Source organism: Manis pentadactyla, chromosome 10 (genome assembly GCF_030020395.1).
Source record: "Manis pentadactyla isolate mManPen7 chromosome 10, mManPen7.hap1, whole genome shotgun sequence".
Taxonomy (NCBI): domain Eukaryota; kingdom Metazoa; phylum Chordata; class Mammalia; order Pholidota; family Manidae; genus Manis; species Manis pentadactyla.
This window is the reverse complement of record NC_080028.1, coordinates 48436148-48442547: the sequence shown is the minus strand read 5'-3', so window position 1 is coordinate 48442547 and position 6400 is coordinate 48436148. Positions and strand designations below refer to the sequence as shown.

Genomic DNA, 6400 nt, shown 5'->3' with positions numbered 1-6400 from the left:
ATTATAGATACATTCTCATACAAGGAGAGAAAATAAAAGAGATACACCGCTAACCATAATTGCAAGTGAGCTGCATGATTATTTCTTGAAGAATGAGGATATGACCTCAGAATCCTTCTCAATGCAGTGCCCACACCCTAAGAGTTGACCTGTCACATGAGATTTATTTGTATTTCTGACATTGCCCATCACTCTCACTTGTGAAACCCAGAAAAGGAAGGGATTTCTCCCAAGCTCAGTGAATCCGTGCAAATGGAGATCTACGTCCCAGTTCAATTATATTTCCATAAGCCAAGCTGTCCATCTACTTGTTCCTTTCCTGGTCAGGGCTCCTAAAATAATTCATGCTCTCCAATCAAAACGTGCACACCAACAGCTAGGAGCACTTAATGGTGGCGAATGGAACATCAAACCCAGCAAGAAGATTCATGGTATGTCTGTTCCCCCAAGTTGAGGAAACAGTATTCCTTTTCTAGTCACCATAAAAGTATTTCTGACAGTAGATCCTATTCTAAACTAACCACAGGCTTTTTCTTGGTTATCAAGTTTGTCCTCAATTCTGATTGAAGCTTGACAGGGTTCTCCTGGGCAGGCACCCAAACAGAAACAGCCTTGGCTGACACTCGTCAGGCTCCTGCTCCCCCTGCTGACTGCTGCTGACACCCCAAGAGGCGCAGATGAAACTGAGGGCCGCTTGATGGCACAGAGCCTGGGTCCTCAAAGCTAGTGCCTTCCCCCTCTTCCTTTTAGTGTAGATGCATGTGGAGTTTTCCAGAGGAGGACATGACAGGGCCCCTTTAAATATTGTTATAAAATAATGTGAGAGTTACTCTCCTAAAAAATTCATCTTTTGTATGCTAAGTTTGTGTTAAAACAGCCATTCTTGTAAATGTATGAGACCCAAACAGCTATTTCTGTAGAGAAATATATAAATATGCATGAAGATTTTAAGTATGCAAAGTTATGATCAGTATCTCCTTTTGTAGAAACTTGCTCTCAAAATATAATAGGACAATAATGCCAACATATGTATGTCTGTCTGTCTGCTTTCTAACATTTTATAAAAGAGGGACTTTAAATGTCCAACAAGAATGATTAGATTCACTATGGCACAGCCATAAAGGCACACTGTATTCAGCCATTAAAACTGGTGCTGGAAATGTATGCACTAATATCAAATGATTACTTTGTAATGCTTACAATGAACATTTCCTAATTAGGAATGGAGTGTTTAAATTATATATATATATATTACAGGAAGACAACCTCTTCACATGAAAAGATCCATGCTATGAAGTTTTAAGATTATATTTGTTCTTACAATGGTGGTAAAATTTCTTATAATCCGTTACTAACTAAACCTATCTTTGCACTACCATTATTGAGTATACAAAAGTAAGTAAGAATCCTAGTTTTTCACTTAAATAATATGCTCAACAAGAAGATACTATTTCAAAGAAGGCTTTTCTTTTAGGACTGTATTTATTTACTGTGGAATAAACTGTGCTTAATTTGCTTACAAGAAGATCTTTGGTAAACATTATTGAAATAAATCTTGGGTTGCATGCTTATATATTGGAAATAATAGAGAAACATAAAGGTGAAATTGAGTTGCTTCTAATTTTAGACGTTATTTAGTTCAGTTGATTAGAGGAGAAATACTTCCTAGAAAACTTTAGCTGGAATGATGTATCTTAAAAGTCTTCAATAGTTTTTAAATTATTTCTTAGACGTTGGAACCAGGTGCTTTCCCTTAATAGTTCTCTGTTTTGCCTTTCACTATTTTCAACTAATTCCCACAGTGTTAAGAATGATACATGGATCATTGGAATATGAACACAGAAAATGTTGGTTTATTTTTGCTAAACTTTCCCCCTCCCCAAATGCCTGGGCATCCTCCTGCTGGATAATTTCCTCAAACGTCTCCTGGGGCACTGGTCCCATAATATACCAATTAAAATATACTCTCCAAAGTTGATCTTATACATGATTCATGAGTACCCAATTACTATTTTCCCAAAAGTCATTAAGAATTCATCTTAAAGAATGTTTCCAAAACAAAAAGATATTTCTATAGCAAAACACATTAAAGGTGCTGTGTTTACTTTATCTAAGGAAAGGAAATGGAAATGGCCCTGTCTGTGTCAAACAACCAGAAAACGAATAAAAAAATAATTCTAGATTATTTTTCTTGAATAATTTCTACCTGAAGATTTGGTATTCAAATGGCAGGTGAAATATTTCACAATTCTCAATTAGAAGGGTGGGGATAAACATGAGGAAACTGTTCCATTAGAAGTTTTTAGATGAAATATTGACATGTTTATAAGGGAGGATTTGTGGCAAGAGAGGAAAGTAAGTTATTCCTCCATAAAGCATTGGCCCACTGTCTTAAATCTTCCAGTTTAAGACAATTGAACACATTAGTATGCTTTCGATATTTAACACTAACCACCAATCCTCTGACAGTATGTAAGTATTCTCAGTTTATTTTTATCTGATGTTTCAACTTCTATTCATTACAGAGCATTGAAACCGCCTTTGGTGTCCTGCTCTCTTCTTTCTCACTTTCTCTCTCCATTCAATACATTCAATAAATTGTCTCTATATATCTTATATGTATTTCTATATTCTCTATACCCAATAGTTAAATCTACAAACTGAAAAGTACAAATACCGTAAAAGGTGATTTCTATCCATTAACTAAGATGTGTGGAACATGACATACATTCCTAATATTGGTACATTTACACTTTAGAAAGACCAGTCATATTCTTAGTGTAGGTATCCATCAGAGCTTTAAATAACATACGTAAAGTGTTCGTATGTTTCTTATCTACATTCTGTATGAGAGTACTTCTGAACTGCATTAACATTTTGTGAACAGATGATGTGATGCTCAACTATTAACTAGATTTTCAAAAATTATTTTATTAAGAATTTTTAAACAATAAAGTGAAAATCACTAACTGAGTTTACCTGGAAAGACATCTTTGTTAGGAAATTAAGAATGAAGATAAGCATGCAGAAGCTCCATTAATATTTGGAAATACAATGTGTAGGGGATTGAAAATATATGGATATCTTTATATAAGCCACTAATTTTATAAATAAAACTTCATAATACAATGTTAGAATGACTTGATCTCTGCTTCCTTTACAAAAGAACAGGCAATAAATACACAGATGGAGATATTAATTACTACTTCTGTAGATGAACAATTAGAATTTTCATGGGAAAATGTCAGTTAAGGTTGAGGCTGATGACTGATCTACATGATCACCAGGGATTTTCTGCCTAGAAAAGATGATTTAAGAAAAGCATAATGCCCTCTATATTTTAGCTAAACAATGAAGCCTGGGTGAGAAGAATTCATGTTGAATCAACAGATTTTCCACACAGCAATTGTAAGAGGTGGAGGCAGAGTAAATTTGTAGCAAGGAATCAGAGGACAGCCCTCAGAGTAATAATATGCACATTAAATGCAGAAGATACACTTAAAAGAGGCATTAAAAAATTGGGGCAAAAGGGGAGTGTATATATAGAAGGACATTGTATTTAGTCTCCCAGATACTTGTGAAAATACGATCATTACTTGAAAAAGTAGATGCAGATATTTATGCCTGTCTAACTGATTTATTGTTGTCTGTCTTCATTTTGCCAGGAAGGTCTGTCAAAAATCAACCACCAGAAATGAGAAACAGAACATCAGTAACAAATTTCATCCTTCTGGGTCTGACCAATAATCCAGAAGTGCAGGTTGTGATTTTCCTCTTTTTATTTTTCACATATGTCCTAAGTGTTACTGGAAATCTCACTATCATTGTTCTCACCCTGCTGGACTCCCACCTGAAGACCCCCATGTATTTCTTCCTCAGGAATTTCTCCTTCTTAGAAATTTCATTTACTTCTGTCCGTAACCCTAGATTTTTGATCAGCATCCTAACTGGAGACAAATCTATTTCCTACAATGCTTGTGTAGCTCAGCTATTTTTTTTTTCCTCCTTGGTTCGACGGAGTTTTTCCTTCTGGCCTCTATGTCCTATGATCGCTATGCGGCCATCTGCAAACCTCTGCATTACACAACCATCATGAGCAACAAGATCTGCTGCCAGCTTGTAGTCGGCTCTTGGCTGGCTGGCTTCTTGGTGATCTTCCCTCCGCTGACCATGGGGCTGCAGCTGGATTTCTGTGACTCCAATGTCATTGACCACTTCACCTGTGATGCTGCTCCTTTACTGCAGATCTCTTGCACAGACACCAGTACTCTCGAGCTCATGAGCTTTGTTTTAGCTGTGCTTACGCTTATGTCCACTTTGACGTTAGTAATTCTCTCTTACTCTTACATCCTCAGGACAATTCTGAGAATCCCCTCAGCCCAACAAAGAAAAAAGGCTTTCTCGACTTGCTCCTCCCACATGATTGTTGTCTCTCTCTCTTACGGAAGCTGCATCTTCATGTACGTGAAAACATCAGCCAAGGAAGGGGTTGCATTGACAAAAGGGGCAGCTATGCTCAATACCTCTGTTGCTCCTATGCTGAATCCATTTATTTATACCTTAAGGAACCAGCAGGTGAAACAAGCATTTAAAGATGTTCTGAGAAAGATACTTTCCTCAAAAACATTGATCTGACGGCAATTTATAACTAAAATATACACCCAGTAGTTTTTGCCAGAGAACCAATAAAGAATAAATTGTTTTATTTCTTCTCTCTTCTTACTTTATCCATTTCTCAGTAATACTATTGTTTATGCTATTTTGTATTCACTGTTCTTACATACAAGTTCTCCTTATATGAATTTAAGCACAAAGCCATTATGGAATGATCTGTAGCACCCTATGGTATAACACAAAGTGACAATTGTTACTTCTTAGGTTAGTGTATGCACTTCAAAATATACATTGTGTTTATATTTATTATTGCCTAATTTATTTAAAAGTACATGGCATTGATATTTTAGCTATTAAATCTTGTAAGTATATATATATATATATCCTCTAACTATTTTTCTTTACAATGATACTTAGAGGAAAGTTACTGGTTACATAATAACTGATACACAAACAAACTTTAATTTAAGGATCCAACAATATCAACCAGGGGACATTGATATTTATACTGATCCACAAATTTAACTTGCAATTTATTTAATTTCTATATGATGTATGAAAATCGAATTACATCTTATGATAGCAAAGCAGTAAAAGCTAGAATAGTCTTTAGTTGTTTTTTTTTTTCTTTAAAGACAATACCATTACCTACAATGTTTGTGCCAGTCAAATGTTTTTTGTTGTTCTCTTTGGGGTAACAGAATTTTTCTCCTGGCAGCCATGTCCTATGACCGCTACATTGCTATCTGTAAACCCCTGCGTTACATGACCATCATGAACAGTAGGTTTGTACCTTATTAGTCCTCTGCTGTTGGGGGTCTGGCTTGGTGATCATTCTCCCACCCCTTAGCTTGGGCGTCCAGCTTGAATTCTGTGACTCTAATGCAATTGATCATTTTATCTGTGATGCAGGTCCCCTCCTAAAGATCTCATGCTCAGATACACGGGTAATAGAACAAGTGGTTATCCTTGTGGCTGTATTTGAACTCATCATCACCCTAGTGTGTGTGATTCTGTTCTACACACACATCATCAGGACAATTCTCAGGTTCCCCTCTGTCCAACAGAGACAAAAAGCCTTTCCCACCTGCTCTTCCCACATGGTTGTATTTCCCATCACCTATGGCAGCTGATCTTCATCTACATCAAGCCCTCGGCAAAGGAGGAGGTGGCAGTAAACAAAAGCGTCTCAGTGCTCACTACATCTGTTGCCCCCTTGTTGAACCCCTTCATTTACACCCTGAGGAATAAGCAAGTGAAACAAGCTTTTAATGACTCCGTGAAGAGGATTGCATTGTTCTAAAAAAAATCAGTTTTGATGAATCACAGTAAAATGAAAGAAGAAAATAATCTAAATGTTTAACTACAGCTTCTAATTTATTTCAATGCTTTGTGCCTATAATTCAGTCATATTAACCTTATCAGAGACATGTAATACTGCATCCTACTCTCACCTTAAGCATATTCTTTCTCCTTTCAAAGCAACCTCATAAGTGGTGTTTTCCCTCATTGTGAAACTATAAAAATATTTTCAAGTAATTAAATTTGTTCATTTCTTACCCCATTTTTTTTCAATGCTGTGTGGTTCAGGAAGGAAAGAAATAATATCTAAACATATAAAAATTATCTAGAAGATACATTAGGTAGTGATAGTACTAGTTTCTTCTCAAAAGCAAAGTTGTCAGAATTATCCTGAATAGTAACAGAGTGCTTGTCGATGAAGAAAGGAAAGAAGAAAGAAAAAGAAAAGAAAGACGTGGAGGGACAGAGGGAAGGAGGGAGGAAG

General features: G+C 36.1%; 2 pseudogenes; both read left to right on the top strand.

Annotated features, from left to right (window-relative positions):
- The first annotated feature begins 3694 nt into the window (after window positions 1–3694).
- LOC130685141 (olfactory receptor 6C76-like) lies at window positions 3695–4635 on the top strand (annotated as a pseudogene).
- A 699-nt stretch (window positions 4636–5334) lies between these two features.
- LOC130679337 (olfactory receptor 6C2-like) lies at window positions 5335–5917 on the top strand (annotated as a pseudogene).
- Window positions 5918–6400: the final 483 nt, after the last annotated feature.